The sequence below is a fragment of the Pinus tabuliformis genome, chromosome 5_1 (genome assembly GCF_031772625.1).
Source record: "Pinus tabuliformis cultivar Carrire ecotype Pingquan chromosome 5_1, CPIR1, whole genome shotgun sequence".
Classification (NCBI taxonomy): Eukaryota; Viridiplantae; Streptophyta; class Pinopsida; order Pinales; family Pinaceae; genus Pinus; species Pinus tabuliformis.
The window spans coordinates 650,845,626-650,860,605 of record NC_142305.1 but is presented as its reverse complement, the minus strand read 5'-3'; positions in this window follow the sequence as shown (position 1 = coordinate 650,860,605).

Below are 14,980 nucleotides of genomic sequence, written 5' to 3'. Positions count from 1 at the left end.
GTTATGGCATAAAAGGCTTAGAAATATTGGAGAGAAGGGCCTTCGAATACTTCATGGTAATGGTATGTTAGAAGGTATGTCTAATTTCTCTCTGGATTTCAATTTCTATGAACATTGTGTACATGGGAAGCATAATTGAGTGAGTTTCCCCTCTGGTGCTAAGAGGGAGAAAGGGATATTAGAGCTTGTGCACATTGATGTTTTTTGACCTGTGTCGGTTCCATCACTGGGTAAGTTTGTGTACTATGTATCATTTATAGATGAATTCTCAAGGAATACATGGATATATTTCCTCAGGAAGAAATCTAAAGTCTTTGATAGGTTCAAAGAATTTAAGGCTCTGGTGGAAAACCAGATAGAGAAGAAGATAAAGGTGTTGAGGATAGATAATGGTGGGGAGTTCTACAAGAAGGAATTTGAGTAGTTCTGTAAAAAGTGTGGTATAGCACGAAAAAAGACTACTCCATACACAGCTCAACAAAATGGAGTTGCAAAAAGAATGAATAGGTTGTTGATGGAAAATGCAAGAAGCATGCTCAGTGGTGTTAGGTTAGGACATGAATTTTGGGTAGAGGCAGTGGAGACTGCATGTTACCTGGTCAACAAATAACCTTAATCAACATTGGAGGATAAGACTCCACATGAGGTATGGACTGGTAAGGAACCCTCTCTTTCACATCTGAGGGTATTTGGATGTGATGCATATGTACATGTTCCAAAGGAGAAAAGAACAAAGTTGGATAGTAAATCTGAAAGGTGCATATTTATTGGGTATAAGGATGGTTTAAAAGGTTATAAGATTTGGAACCTAGAAACAAGGAAGGTTGTGTGCATCTGAGATGTGGTGTTTAGAGAGGTGAGAGATATTACTAAACATGAAGTCCTGCCAAAGGGACTTGAGAAGATAGAGTTTGAGCTAGAGGAGGAAGAATCTGACTCTACAACAAAACAAGATTCAAAAGATGAAAAGCCACAAACTCTAGTTGTGAGAAGATCAATTCGAGAAAGAAGGTAGCCAGAAAGGTATAGTCCACCTGCTTTCTGTTCAAAATTTTCTTTATCTATTAGTGACGATGATCCCAGAACTATCAGGGAAATAATAGATTCAGAGGATGGAAAAATCTGGAAAGAGGTCATGATTGATGAAATGGCATCTTTGGACAAAAATGAGCCTTGGGATCTAGTGGAGTTGTTGGATGGAAGGAAAGCCATTGGATGGAAATGGGTGTTTAAGAAGAAGATGAATGCAGAAGGCAAGGTGGAGAAATACAAAGCTTGGTTGGTAGAAAAAGGTTATTCCAAGGCGTCAGTAATTGATTTTGGTGAAATTTTTTCTCCTGTTGCCAAGGTAGCTTCTATTAGATTACTTTTATATGTTGCTACTGCTTTTGATTTTGAGGTAGAACAAATGGATGTGAAGGAAACATTTCTTCATGTGGATTTGGAAGAATAGATCTATATGAAGCAACCTGAAGGCTTTGCGGTGAAGGGAAAGAAAGAACTGATATGCAGGTTAAAATAGTTTGTATATGGGTTAAAATAGTCACCAAGGATGTGGTATCAAAAATTTGATACATATATACGGGGGCTTGGATTCACCAGAAGCAAAGCGGATCACTGTGTGTATTTTAACTTAATTGGTGACCCTGTTATTTATCTGGTCTTGTATGTGGATGATATGTTGCTGATTAGAAATGACAAAGAAATTATGCAGGAATTGAAGACCCAATTGTCCTCCAAATTTGACATGAAGGATCTTGGTGCTGAAAACTATATTTTGGGCATGGAAATTAAATGAGATAAGGTAAAGAGGAAGATCTGGTTAAACTAGAGGAAGTATTTCGAGACAATAATGCATAGGTTTAATATGCAGGATAGTAAACCAGTGAAGGTTCCTATTCCTATAGGTGTAAAGTTATCTGTTGAATAGTGTTCGAAAACATATGAAGAGGAAGAGGACATGTCCCGTGTTCCATACGCAAGTGCAATAGGTAGCTTGATGTATGCAATGGTCTGTACTAGATGAGACATTGCACATGCAGTGGGAGTATTGAGCAGGTTTATGTTAAAACCAGGGAAGGAGCATTGGACAACAGTGAAGCGAGTTTTCAAATATTTGTGTGGAACTAGTGATTATGGTCTGTGCTACCAATGAAGACCAAGGTTGGACATCCATGGCTTTGTTGATGCATACAAGGATGGAGATCTGGACCAGTGAAGATCTACATGTGGGTATGTGTTTAACCTATTTGGAGGTGCAGTTAGTTGGATGAGAAAGAGATATTCTATAGTGGTACTTTCAACTACAGAGGCAGAATACATGGAAGCCACTCATGCAAGCAAGGACACAATTTGGTTGTGGAGATTGTGTTCAAGTATGGGGTTAGTACATCGAGCTACAAGGATATACTGTGACAGCCAAAATGCAATTTCTTGGAAAAGAAGCCTGCTTAACATCAAAGACAAAGCACATTGATGTTCAGTATCACTTTGTGAGGGATATGGTTGAGGACAAAAAGGTGTTGCTAGGAAAGGTGGAAACTATCAAGAATGTTGTAGATGCATTGATGAAGTCAGTGAGCACTAAGAATTCAAGGGAACTATGGTTATGTTCTAATCCAGGGTTAATGGATTGGGGTTTATGAATGCTTCAATATATATATCTATATATATATATATATATATATATATATATATATATATATATATATATATATATATATATATATATATATATATTGTAACATTGAAAGAAACATAATGAAAAATCAGTTTGGTAGTCCCGGTTTTGGGATCAAGGGGAAAATCTCTGTGTATTTATTTTATATTCTCATCATTGTTTATTTTCTATTTTTAGAATTCGTCTGTAAGAAATTTTTGTACAGGGTTAAAAACTACAAACCACACTGCCTCTACCAAGAAACCTTGCATCCAGTGTCTCTCCTCCATCCATGCTTATCTTAGCATATAGCGGATCACGCTATTTTCGTTTCGCTCAGGTATCTCTTAGCATAGCCTGTCATAGCATAAATATATACATACTATAATCACATAATATCAAGTATTATCCACATGATATTGAACTAAGAGATATTTTAGGGCTACTCTTCCTGCTTGACTCCTCATAAACCATGAACCTCTTCATGCCATTCACCTGTATAAATAATCATTCCTCCACAAGAATGATTCTTGTTGACTCTGTCACACATCAGCATACATACATACATGTATACACATAAACATCCACATAAAATAATCATGATCCCTGATGACCCTGTTATATAACAATGTATATATATATATATATATATATATATATATATATATATATATATATATATATATAAACATTAGCATAAAGAAATCATGATCACAACATAATTACTAGATATCAAGGTCAGGGTTAAGATAACTTCCTTTATTCATGCACAACATGCAAAACATTGAGAACAACAATTCCCAACATATCCAAGGCAGCTAAAACCTCAAATAAATTTACTTTACCCTTTCTGTTACCTTTCTCATGATTTTCCTATCATTGTCCATTTACCTTAATGGACCCAACCAATCCAACCAGCTATCATATGCTTGCCTTTAATTGCCCTTATACATGCAATGAGCTTCATCCAAGACTTACATCACCTATTGGGTACCACACAACTCTCCTTGAACTCCACTAACTTTCCTCTTTTTCGAGCCAATTCCCAAGATAAAACATAAAAGGAAATACCAAGAAGCAAGCAAGAGAAAACCATGAAAACCACTAATAATACGACACCACAAACGTATGGCCATATACTAGGCATAAACAAACCACATATCAAGCACAAACAAATAAAAAAAGATCAAAAGCACAAGACTAACAATAGACACCCTGACTCAATCCCATGGTTCCAAAGGAAAGCTCAACCTGAGCCGTCTTCAATATTTCATGGAAACCTCTGTTCCCATGCAACTCCCTGCATCACACTACCATAAACACATAATTGTCATTGTATAAATAAATATAACAATCATCCAGTTAGCTTACCTTGTTATGCCAAGAACGCTTCCTTGTAGCTGAACACATTTGTGCCATGTCTCAAGGGACTCCAATTCCCTTAACAGACCTAGCTATAACTAGACACCAGCTGTTATACTTGTCAAATACATGTCAATGAATATAACACATATCCACATAATTTCTGACAAATTAGGGTTAAGAACACTTCTTGTATTCAAAGCATTCATTCGTTTGGAGTTACGGTTTCCAAACATAGCGAAAGGAATTCTTGCCCAATTCCTTTCTTTTACCATTTTCCTTTCTACAATTGAGTATTACTATATGCTATCACATCATCCCATTGTTATTTATATAAACGCATCAAATATTACCTTTCCATGCTAATACCAAGCATGTTTCCTGCAACTGTTCACACATGTCGATCATATGTTCAAAAGATCAAGGCAACATATCTATTACTTGGAAATCAACCTTCACCAAGTCTAACAACCACGTCATAATCAAAATCAACTCACATTCATCAGTCATAATACATAATGTTACACTCAAGTACATATCAACTATCTCAACACAGGTGTGTTAGTATGACCATCTTAAAACAAGATTATTTCTTCATTTAATCTTATAGGCACATACTCATATCATGCACTAATCAAACATTCAAGAAAACTATAAACACACCATGTTACATAAATCAACTAGATGATGTAATAGACACTAAACGCTTAAACCCCAAATAGATGACATAATCAAACATTCAAGCACCAAATATACAACATAAGAAAACTCATACCTTAATGTATCTCAAGGGAGGCTATCTTGTCTGCACAATCAAGCTAGATTAGCACAATATAACTTCACAACATATCAACTCAACCATAAATAAGGTCATGATATCCATGACAGTAACTAGCTAAAATGTTCATATTATAAACTCACAAATAATTATCATTCATGCATAACAATCACATATGCAAAATTAGTCTAGTTTAGTACAATACAATATCACACATATGCCAACTCATACCTGAATGTCATAACCCTAACAATCTTCATAAGCCAATACAATTTAGCATGATACATATAACATCAATATCTTAGTTGCAAGAAACCTAATAATCAAGTTAACTAGCATAAAAACAACAACAAAAAACAATGCATATAGCAACAAGTTACTATCATTCATGGCTATATGACCACAACGATTCACTATCATCTAGCATGCATGTAACCAAAAAAATTGTAAAATGACAAGCATGTATATAACCCTAATGCATATAATAATCCATTAACCAACATACTTGCATGCCAAACATACAATACCTGTATGACGATCTTCTCTTACCCCAAAGTCTAGTGATGCAACCTCACTCTGATGATCTTCATCTTCTGCTCTATCTCAATCAACACATTAGAATCATAACATAAAAACTACATCATGATTATCTGAAATGCCTACAACAACCTCATGCATGGAAACCATGCCCATAATAATGCATGCATAACAACATATAGACACTGACATGCATAAAAAATGCATATACAATTGACATACATTCATAACTAACACATCCCAAAAATAACATCATCAACTTCCACATGGAAACACAACGACAACAATGACCACCACCATGCATACATAACAAGCACATAGTCCACAAACATAAAGAACACATATGCAACTGACATGCATGCATGACAAACACATTCCACCCATCTATTCCAAAGGTTGAACCATGCTTTGATACCACTCTATGGTATTATATATCATCCAAAAATGACGCAACCCACTTTGATACCACTTTGTGATATCAGACATCACACAAGAAGAATGGAAACCAGAAACCACCCAAAGAGAATAGAACCCACTCTGATACCATTCTATGGTATCAAATATGACCCAAAGAGAGCACAACCTGCTCTGATACCACTCTGTAACACCCTCATCCCATAACTACCCAAGTAACTAGCCAACAGGGGTAAATATGCAATGAGAGGCCACTATAATGGGGTTCAACCTCCTAAGTCACCTTAAGGAAGTGGAATCGATGGAAACACACCACACAGAACTTCCACATCAGCAACAAAACTCCTAGGAGCCATCCCAACCACTAAGGTAACCAACCCTTATGACCAAATAAAATTTTAATACATCAAACCCCTAAACACTCCCTTGATATGGACAAGGGTGCATTTGGAAGGCTCCAAAATCTCCCATAGCAAGGGAAAGGGACCTTTTGGGGATTTTTTCCCCTAGTGCTGTGCATGCGAATCCGTGATTTGTGCCACTTTTTCAGGCCCAGAGCTCAAGTCACTACCCAAAACTCAATGGCACTTTCAGAAATGAATTTACACCATAGAACAATGATACATTTGCAAAACTATTGACAAGGAATAGACTGGACTCCTACTAGCCATGATAGGCATTTCGTGAAACATGTCACAAACATGAAATCTACAGGTCTTAACAACATAGTTGAGCATAGGAGTCTCATACTTATTTGAGATTCATTATGAGGCATTGTTTCCTTATCACATTAGATGCATTATCATATATTAGGTCATAGGTTCATTGTTCATTCAATTACAAGTAAAAACATGATGAGATCCATACATCACCAATGTCATAATATATATTCATAGCCAACATAATAACAACAGAAATACCAAGGAAACAAGAAAAATATAATCCACATATGAACTAGTATAATACTCATGAAATGATAAGGAGAAATAACCTCATATTAATGAATGCAATGACCAACTAGGTTTGGGACTTCCACGAAACACCTGACCATAGATTAGATGAACCAAATCTTTCGTTCAACCAATCACCCCCGTGCCATATTCCAAGCATGACTGTGGGACTTAAAACAAAACTCAACTAGGGCTTCCCGAGGCTACAACACCTCACCCTCATCAATAAAACTAGGCTTTATCGCAATCCCTCCTGGATCAATAGGCTATAAAATAAGCATGGATGCCACCAGATTTCTCCACCTACACCATGAGGAATTTCCCTATCTCCTAGTCTCTAGGCTTTACTGTAATCCACACTGGATCACTAAACCCTAACCGAGACCCCACCCTCTAGGATTTACGTATATCCCGCCATTCACCGATAATGATTCCTAGGCCTAATCAAGGGCAACTACCTATAGGATTTACTGTATATCCCACCATTAACCGATCAAGTATTTCTAGGCCCATCGGGGCACACAATACTTGAATTTACTGCAACCCACAGTCCGGTTCAAGGGTCACTAGGCCAGTGGATTTACCGCAATCCAAAGTTTGGTTCAGGGATCATTGTGCCATGTGTACTTTCTTTCAGAGATTCACCTCACTCATCTTTGAATCCATCCAGAAATCCAGCTCGACCAAAACATGGGACCCCATCACACCAAAGCTATTTGGAAATGGCAAGCCTAGGCTAAAAACACTGTCACACTTGGAAAAACCCATGCCATGACAGCAAAGAACCACATGCAATACCATGTATGCCAAATATAACAAGGAAAGCACACATACCAGTTGATACCTGCAAAGAATCTTGTTGTATCTGCTTGATCCTACTCTTCCTTGCTTGCTCCTTCCTTCCTCTTGCCTTCTTTTCCTTTCTTGATCCAATGCCAAAGTGCTCCAAGAAAACTATAAGTGTCCAAAAGAGAGGGAGAGAGAGAGTAATTAGAGAACTGCAAGAATGAACTGAAAAAAGGTTATACCGACCAACCCTGCCCACTAATCCTTAGAAGCCTTTTTATCAATGAGGTCTCTATTTTCTTCAATTTCCATTATTTTCTTTCACTTTCCTCCTCACATGAAACTTGTGACCTTTCACCTTCCTTTTCTCCTAATTTCCATTATTTTATAAATAAGTGTCAAATAATTCCATTTACCTTTCTAAAGCCTTTTCCATTGCCTTTGCCAAATTCTTTTAGCCATAATAACAAAAATGAACACCCACTAGGATGTTTTTCCTATCATTCAACTTGGAATACGTATCCCCTAACCTTGGTCTTATTTTTACCTTTATTAACTTTTACATGGAATTTTGACCAGGGTTGTTACATCTATCTTTTTATCAAGATTCATTGGTCGATAAACCTCACATAGATACATGCCTATCTCCAATAAGGGATTGTATACCATGCATGCCTTTGCAAGAAATCATTTTAAGCATTTTTTATGAAGTAGCTCAAGCCTGAAGAAACTATACCTAACTTTCTGTTTGAAATGAAATTCCATGAATGAATTCTAGGCCAAGACACATACTTTATAGGGTGGGTGGAGTTGTGGGTTGGTTCTCTATGCTGCTCAGGTGATCGTATAACATTTTTTTTGTGTTCTCTGCATGGATTGATTCATTAAAATCCTCATTTGTTTACAATGAATTTATGGTGCAATACCCTTCGTAGTGCCCTTCCCCATGTGTTTCCCCATTGAAGTAGATGAGGATTAGTAGTTGATCTCTTGTATTCTTCAACATTAGTTTTAGCAAGGAAAGTCAGTGGACTTGCGATTTTGATTATTATGTAATTGAATGAAATTGCAACTCCTTATCACTCAAATCCTTCAAATCTAGACTTTGAATAACCTATGGGTGAGCCGAGTGAAAACCATGAGGTGCATTCCCTTAAAATTTGTTGATATATGGTTGAATAAATAAATTTCTATCGTCGACCGAATCTAGTACCGAAGGTTGTGTTTCTTTTCCCATGGATTGATAAATTATTTTTGTTGAGCATACATGAAATCAGTTCTTAATCTCAAACTAGATGGCATCCGACTAAATGTAAAGACAATGTTATTAACCTTAGGCCTCGTAGCATTGAGTTAAACATAAAGACAATTGGCACAAGCCGATTTTCTAACTTATATTATGTTTTCTAAGATGAATTAGACATAAAATGTTATGATCTGTATATTAAGAAAAAAAAATTGCTTGTCATTCTTTACTAGGATGACGAGAAAGAACCAAAGATTATCATCTGCCCTGTTTTTCTTTAGAAGGACACATTATGGAAATTGTGTGGCTCACATTTGACCCATACTGAACCCTTGCCCTTGATACTTATGAGGGGTTTCTGATTATTTACTCCTGCAATGGTGGCTTATTTAATTATAATATCACTTAAGATGATTATGAAATTTTATTCGTTTATTTTGATTTGATATAATATATCTGTCAATCCAGAATGTGCGGGGTTGAACAAGTTGGTACAGGGCCTGAATGAGGCCAGGGCCACACAAAAAGAAATTTATGTGGAGGCCCATATATATATATATATATATTCACCTCCACTAATGCTTGAAATCAACTCTTTGTGTAAGATCTCCTTGAAGGGATCACAGTTGTATACTCTAAGGCCCCTTTATCGATCTCTGCAATCGGCTTACTCCACTAAGGTTCAACCTTTGATTGTCCAAGTAAAACAATTGTGCAGAGTAGTGTGTGTGAGGAAGAAGTTGTCTACACGAAGGTGGGAATAATGAGATATTGAAAAAAAGATTTGGTAAATGGAGCATTCTTGAATAATGTAAAACACAGACCCCACATTGCCTTAATCATGCTAGCATATCGATAAATACCAAAATAGGAAAGAACTATGCTGCTATCCAGCAATCATTTTTGTTTTCTTTAAATTTGGGTTTTGAGTGCATGTGGTTTTTTAGTGGTTAATATATTTTATTAACTTTTTAATGTTATTGTATTTACAAACCATTACCTTGGTTTTTCAAAGAAAGGTCCATATATTGTGCATTACCGACCTTATTTGGTGAAAATGTTTCCTTAAGGTTCTTTCTATATGTTCATTTAGATTATGACATTATGAAATATATCCTTTGAGAAAAAAAGAATGAAATATATTATATAAGGAAAAACATATTTACATTTAGTTCATATACTACATGTATTCAAATATTAATTTTCATATTTTTTAAATGTTATTATAATAATTTAATTATTTTTTAATAAATTTGATTTAAATTACATAGTGTTTATAAAAAAGTCAAAACTGACTTATGGAATTGAAAGGAGTATAATATAATAGATAACCATAAAAGTGAAAATATAACCTCATGTATTATAAAGTACAAGGAAATTGAATCTATTCTAAGAAATTTAAAATTCATGGAAAATCCAACCCATCATAATGGGGAGCATCAAGGAAAATTATGAAGAAGAAAGTCTCATAAAAAGAAAAGAGTATAATTGCACTACAAAAACAGTTACTTTAGCTCGTGAAAAAAGTGTACAATTAGTTTGAGATTAATGATATCTTGTTGATGGCCAAAATTGACTGCATCAACATTTGGGAATCCACTTGGTCAGAGCCCCAAATCAAACTCTTTTGCATTGGATTTGGTGGTTTTGAATGGTATTTTGGGTCCATTTAATTGTGAAAAATAATTGTGTATAAGGGTGGAGTGGATGGTGATGATAATTAATAAACTAATTTAACCACTGATATAAACTAAAAACTAATCTAATTTAATTAATTTTACCCAAGTATATTATGTTATATGTGCTAGGAAAATAACATTGTTTCATGGAAATAATGATTCCCACAAATTAACATTGTTAAAATCAATTAAAGAATTAATTTGACTAAAAAATTAATCAAATTAATTATAAGCTCATCACATATAAATAGAAATTTTTCTATTCACTATATGTTATGAAATTTAATTCACACACATTAAAAGTGATAATGCTAGAATTCATAAAAGCGCATACATGAACAATATTTAAACATTTGAAATAATTCTTTTAAAAGTAGAATGAATATAGAGTTGATAAAAATACCGGCACTTTTGGAAATATGAGCATATTGGAATTGAAATTAGTTCGGATAAAATTAAAGAAAAACCTCAGTACAAAAGTGCAACAATTTTTTTTTCAAAATTTAGAACCCTTTGCAATAAGTTCAAGATGGAGATTTATAGTGTTTTTGATAAGGAGTGAAACTACTTTCCCTAAAAATTCTCACCTAAAGCATAAGAAACGTAACATATAAAATAGATGGTTGTAACAACTCTTAGCTGGTTGAAGACGAGCCAATAGTTCGTTGCCAGAGCCATTGAATATCTAGAAGTGATGCCAACACTAGATGGGAGCGAGGTTTGATGTGCACCTGGAAGCTGAAGATAGACGCTCTCAAAGGTGGTAGCATTTGGATGGTGCCTTTAGAACCATCCAGTGTCTATGAGGCTTGACCATTAACTTCCAATTGAGTTCAATATTAAATTTAGCTAATTGATTAATTCTCTTAACAAACTTCGCCCTCTCTTCGAGCCAATCTTTGAGAAACCTCTATACATTTGGAAAGGAATCTTTTGGACAACTGGGAATTAGATTTGATTCAAGCAATGAATCATTGATGGATTTGAATATGGAATTTGATAACTCTCTTGCATCATTGATAAGCTTCTTTACCAAACAAATCCTGGCTTTCCATCCTTTGAAAATGATTGACTTTTGCATTTCATCAATTTTAGGAAAGTTAGATTTTTTTCCCTCATCACTGTTTTTCCATTTGGTTTCATCGTTTGGTTTCATCATAATATGTTATCATATCCACTAGCTCATCAGTCAATGTATTACCTAGTTTTCATTGTACCTGAATCAATTCCAACTTATCACAGAAAAGTTGTTGTTGCTTTTGGAGCTGAGCATTAAGGTCATAGGCCTCCTGTTTGAATTTCACTAGATGAGGGGTCCTGACCTACAATTTCTCCATTTGCTTCTTTGATTCCTCGAGTTTTACATCCTTTAACTTAATTTCCTTTGCATGTTGAATTTGAAGTGCATTGAACTACTTTTGCAGTTCTATCAATGTGATATCCTTCTGGTTTAACTAAGTTTGCCACTGTGTTCTCAATTTCTCTTTTTCATTCATGAATTCCTTCTCCATAGTGGCAATCTTTTCATCTTTTTCTCTTAGAAATTCTTGCACCTCTATTTCTTTATCCATGGTTGCAGAGGCATATGCACCTGTAAATTGAGTTAATTTCCCAAGCTCTTTAGCAAGGGCATCAGAGGATACTTTCTAGAGAACTTCAAGAGAAGTGGATTGAGAGGATTTTCCTGGAACTAAAGCTTGGGATTCATCAATTTTCCTCTTCTTTCTGCCTCTCTTGACCACAAATTTGTGCATTGGGCTATAAAATATGTCCATTGGAGGAATCTCCTCAATATTGAGGAAGATTTCAAAAGTAGGATTAGCAGGAATAATCTCTACCTCAGGCTAGGTGGCCACTGGTGTGTTCTCGGATGTTGTTTATTTTGGCATGTGATTTTGCACAATGATGGGATCATTCTATAGGTTCCGTATTGAGGAGTAGCCTCTCCTCCTAGGATCACATTTTCTTGTTCCCCTTGCTTGGGTTGTTTCAGGATATGATCAAATTGTTCCCAAACCTTTTCCATCCTTAGATCTACTATATGAATTTCTCCACCAGGGTTTGAAGAACTAGTTATTATTGTTTTTTATAGTTGAGGAGGGACCACTGGTTGAGAGGAATATTCTTGCTGAGTAGAAGACCTAGTGTCCTTCAAAGAGGCTTGTTTTTGTAGGGGAAGCTGCAATAAGTCTATAGGCAGGGGAGCCAATCTTGAATTTCTGAAAGAGAAAAAACTTTACTCATTCCTCCACTAACAATTTCTCATCCACACTACTCAAGACCATATTATAAGAGGAATATTCAAAAAATAAGTTATCAAGTTTATGTTTCTCATATAGATATTTTCTAATACCAGAAGCTATGGCAACCTGTTTTTGTACTCCATTAGGGTCATATGACCTAGCCGGGATGGTGGCTAATTTCAATGCTTCAATGACTCATATCTCTTTCTCAACATGAATGTAATTGGACAAAGATAAAATACAAAAAGGTAGAGGAAACTGAGGCCAAACCCTTTTGTTATTGTCTTTCAATGCCTTGGTAATCCCATGGCCAACTGTTTGGTAAGCTACTTCCCTGCACAAAATCTTGTCAGGAATGTAAAGGGGTAGGACTCGAGGTTCCATGTAGCTACCCAAAATTATGGTATATGTAAATAACTCTTCACCGAACCAATTCCCAATCTTCTTGAGGTTTTCCATGGCTTCTAGGGACATTCTGGGAGGCTTGGTTTCAAATATGATTTCATAGATAGGGATGATGACCTGGTGGAAAATATGATAAAAATGGTCAAAATAATTGGACTCTCAGAGTATATTATGGTAAATATGAATAGGCATAGGATTGGAGGGGGTCCATTTCCATCCCATAGCTAGGAAATCAAGAGAAAAGTGTTGGGCCTCAAATATGCCCATTTTTTTCCACTGTACAATACCACTATTCATAACCTAAATGTCTATATTTTAAACTCATTTCATATCGTAATTCCACAAATTGTAGCCAATTCATATCTTATGCTTCGTGGTTGATTATCATTAGTTTTATTAACTTTTATATGATTAGAGATGACTTTTCTATGATTTTCTAATGATAGTTTTTCCATGTTTATTTACTACAGGGATTCATTGCCGACATTCTTCATAAGTCAATTAAATGAGTTGCTATAGGGTAAGTAAAGAATGGATGTAGATTAAAATCTCAATTTGTGATCAAATGAAGAAGAATATTGTGATTCTGAGACATAGAGCTTGTTCAAAGTACCCTCATTCAGGTAACCTAGAAACCATTTGTCAAAATTTGTCATCATGAAGAAGTTATGGTTAGTGCAATTTTTAAGTACAGAATCAGTGCCAAAATTATGAAGTTAAGTACAAAATTGCCGGGTTTGATAGTTTTGAGTCCGCCACAATTTCAGGTTATCCACGGTTCCATATATTTTGGGTTGAATATTTATTTAATTTATTTTTCAAGCTATATGGAGCTGCAATCATATATTCTATATCTCAATCATGCTATGCATGGATCATGAGATTTCCCAAGACAAATTTTCCATAACCAATTCCAAAAGCATCATTTGAAATGTATTTTTGTAATTTTGTTAGCGTTTGGCTATGATCAAATCCTTGAGTTTTGGATCTAAAATTGTGAAATAATAGTACATAGAGGGAGAGTTACATAGAGGAGAGAAACACACAAGGGTTACAAGTTACAGGTTACACACAGAGAGTTACATGGGAGAGGAAGCACAATTATAGTTGCTGGTTGTTGTACATTGAACTTTGTTTTTGGATGAATAAAGGATGATGAAGTTGCTATAGCTTTTGTGTCCATTTCATGAATTGAGCTTTGACCCATAGCACATGGAAAGGAAAGGTTGCCTGAACCCATCGTGTTTGTAGGGTTAACATAGATTATGTAAGTGTGAATTTTAGTGTTTATTTCCTTTTTATATTTAATTTCTTGCAAATGGTTTGAATTAGATTTAATTGCTTTGTTAATTTATTTCAGCATTCTAGATTATGTAATTGCTTTCTGATTTATGGTGTGACCCCAACGATAGTAGTTTATTTGAATTAATTAAAATAGTTGATTGAATTCTCATTATTTTCATTAGTGACTTTCAAAATTTTTGCATTTAATTCCGTACTTAAGTTGTTTCTCTATTTTCATAGATTTGGATTAAAGATAACAAGTGCATTGTTGCTAAGTCTTTGCAAGCCTTGGAGCATTGTTATGACCATACTCCGTACATGATTAACTCCATGATTACACTTTCAAATTCATGAATGTTGGAAAAGGGAAGTTTCAATTTGAAATGAATTTATGAAGAAACAAACGTTTATGTTTTAAATTGAATTTCTTGTGTTTATTGCTTATGAATTTATATATCAATGGCACGAGACTCCTGTAGCTTATGCTTTGTTTGAATATTCAGAACTGATTAGAGACATAGTGTTATTATTTAGTATAGGTTGTGTATTAATGCTTTAGAAATTGCATGCCATTTATGGAGTGTTATTTTATTTTCTTAGTTAATCATTAGAGTAGATAATTTGTTATTTCCTAGTT